Here is a 3,265-nt window from a genome sequence, read left to right as displayed (position 1 = left end):
TCAGAATTCTCTGTCTGTTGCTGAGTGGATGATGGAAAAGGCTTGCTATTGCTAAACCTGTTTCTTCCACCATTATTAAAGCCTTGTTGAGGCTTTTGATCCTTCCATGAGAGATTTGGGTGATTTCTCCATGATGGATTGTAGGTGTTTCCATATGGTTCACCCATGTATTTTAACTTTGCTATTGCAGGGTTCTCAGGATCATAAGCTTCTTCCTCAGAAGATGCCTCTTGAGTACTGTTGGATGCAGCTTGTATTCCATTCAGACTCTGAGAAATCATATTGACTTGCTGAGTCAATATTTTGTTCTGAGCCAACATGGCATTCAGTGTATCAATTTCAAGAACTCCCTTCTTCATAGGCGTCCCAGTACTCACAGGGTTCCTCTCAGAAGTGTACATGAACTGGTTATTAGCAACCATGTCAATGAGTTCTTGAGCTTCTGCAGGCGTTTTCTTTAGGTGAATGGATCCACCTGCAGAAGTATCCAATGACATCTTTGATAGCTCAGATAAACCATCATAGAATATATCCAGGATGGTCCATTCTGAAAGCATGTCAGAAGGACACTTTTTGGTCAGCTGCTTGTATCTTTCCCAAGCTTCATAGAGGGATTCACCTTCTTTCTGTCTGAAGGTTTGAACATCAGCTCTAAGCTTGCTCAGCTTTTGAGGAGGAAAGAACTTGGCTAAGAAAGTCGTGACCAGCTTATCCCAAGAGTTCAGGCTGTCTTTGGGTTGAGAGTCCAACCATATTCTAGCTCTGTCTCTTACAGCAAAAGGGAAAAGCATGAGCCTGTAGACTTCAGGATCTACTCCATTAGTCTTAACAGTATCACAGATCTGCAAGAATTCAGTTAAGAACTGAAAAGGATCTTCAGATGGAAGTCCATGAAACTTGCAGTTCTGCTGCATCAGAGAAACTAGCTGAGGTTTCAGCTCAAAATTGTTTGCTCCAATGGTAGGAATGGAGATGCTCCTTCCATGTAAATTGGAATTAGGTGCAGTAAAGTCACCAAGCATTCTCCTTGCATTATTGTTGTTGGGTTCGGCTGCCATCTCCTTTACTTGTTCGAAATTTTCAATAAGGTTGTCTCTGGATTGTTGTAATTTAGCTTCTCTTAGTTTCCTCTTCAGAGTCCTTTCAGGTTCTGGATCAGCTTCAACAAGAATGCCTTTTTCTTTGTCCCTGGTCATAAGAAAAAGAAGAGAAAAAGAAAAGAAGAGGAATCCTCTATGTCACAGTAAAGAGGTTCCTTATTATTAGTAGAAGAAGAGAAGAAGAAAAAATTCGAACACAGATAGAAGAGGGGGTTCGAATTTGGTGAGTGATGTGAGGAAGAGATGTTAGTAGATGAATAAATAAATAGAATAAGATGAGAGAGGGAGAGGATTTTCGAAAATAATTTTTGAAAAAGAGTTAGTGATTTTCAAAAATAGTTTTTGAAAAAAAAGTTAGTAATTTTTGAAAATTCAAATAAAAAATAAAATAATTAGTCTAATTAAAAAGAAATTTTGAAAAAGAGGGAAGATATTTTCGAAAATTAGAGAGAGAGAGTTAGTTAGGTAGTTTTGAAAAAGGTAAGAAACAAACAAAAAGTTAGTTAGTTAGTTGAAACAAATTTTGAAAAGATAAGAAGTTAGGAAGTTAGAAAAGATATTTTGAAATCAAATTTTTGAAAAAGGTAAGATAAGAAGATATTTTTGAAAAGATATGATAGAAATTAGTTTTTGAAAAAGATTTGATTTTTAAAATCTCAATTAATGACTTGATTCACAAGAAATCACAAAATATGATTCTAGAACTTAAAGTTTGAATCTTTCTTAACACGCAAGTAACAAACTTGAAATTTTTGAATCAAAACATTAATTGATGATGTTATTTTCGAAAATATGATGTAAAATTAAGAAAAATATTTTTGAAAAATATTTTTGGAATTTTCGAAAATAACTAAGAAATTTGAAAAAGATTTGATTTTTGAAAAAGATTTTGAAAAAGATAAGATTTTCAAATTGAAAATTTGATTTGACTTATAAGAAACAACTTGATTTTAAAAATTTTTGAAAAAGTCAATCCAAATTTTCGAATATGATGAGAGAAAAAGGGAAAGATATTCTTTTGATTTTTGAATTTTTATGATGAGAGAGAAAAACAAAAAAAATTATGCAATGCATGAAAGTTATGGATCAAAACAATGAATGCATGCAAGAATGCTATGAATGTCAAGATGAACACCAAGAACACTATGAAGATCATGATGAACATCAAGAACACAATTTTGAAAAATTTTTAATGCAAAGAAAACATGCAAGACACCAAACTTAGAATTCTTTAATGCTTAGACATAAAGAATTCAGGAATGCATATGAAAAACAAGAAAAGACACAAAACATGCAAATGCAAAGATCAAACAAGAAGACTTACCAAGAACAACTTGAAGATCATGAAGAACACCACCATGAATGCATGAAATTTTCTAAAAATGCAAGATGAATATGCAATTGACACCAAACTTATAACATGACTCAAGACTCAAACAAGAAACACAAAAAATATTTTTGATTTTTATGATTTTTTAATTTTTTTGTATTTTTTTTCGAAAATTATTTTGAAAAAGAAAAATAAGGATTCCAAAATTTTTAATATGAATTCTAGGAATCTTATGCTTTTTAGTCTAAAGCTCCAATCAAAGGGCCAGGCATGGCTTAATAGCCAGCCAAGCTTTAGTATGTAAATCAGGAACAGCAGCAGGTGGATTAGCAACAATTAGCTTGCTCTTGTTAACAAATTGGAAGCCTCAGTCCAAATGAATTTAGACATGGCTTTACAGCCAGCCAGGCTTCACATGCTTCATGAAACACTAGAATTCATTCTTAAAAATTCTGAAGAAAAATATATTTTTGAAAACATTTTTTTTCAAAAATAGATGAGAAATTTTTGAAAGATTTTTGAAAAATTTTTGAAAATAAAAATAAAAAGAAAATTACCTAATCTGAGCAACAAGATGAACCGTCAGTTGTCCAAACTCGAACAATCCCCGGCAACGGCGCCAAAAACTTGATATACGAAATTGTTACTCAGGTTGTGAATTGTTGTTCGAAATTGATTCCCTGGAAATGGCACCAAAAACGGATGCACAGAACCATGGTCTAAACATATCTTCACAACTTCGCATAACTTACCAGCAAGTGCACTGGGTCGTCCAAGTAATACCTTACGTGAGTAAGGGTCGAATCCCACGGAGATTATTGGTATGAAGCAAGCT

The 3,265-nt window shown here is 33.3% G+C and overlaps 1 non-coding gene across 1 annotated transcript; it reads left to right on the top strand.

Annotated features, from left to right (window-relative positions):
* The first annotated feature begins 551 nt into the window (after positions 1-551).
* Positions 552-659, top strand: LOC148565421 (small nucleolar RNA R71). The gene has a single exon (XR_015884498.1). It is a non-coding gene; the product is annotated as a small nucleolar RNA R71 (small nucleolar RNA).
* Positions 660-3,265: the final 2,606 nt, after the last annotated feature.

This window comes from Arachis ipaensis, chromosome B5 (genome assembly GCF_059453495.1).
Source record: "Arachis ipaensis isolate K30076 ecotype BB chromosome B5, ASM5945349v1, whole genome shotgun sequence".
Classification (NCBI taxonomy): domain Eukaryota; kingdom Viridiplantae; phylum Streptophyta; class Magnoliopsida; order Fabales; family Fabaceae; genus Arachis; species Arachis ipaensis.
This window is presented reverse-complemented; position numbering and strand designations above follow the sequence as displayed.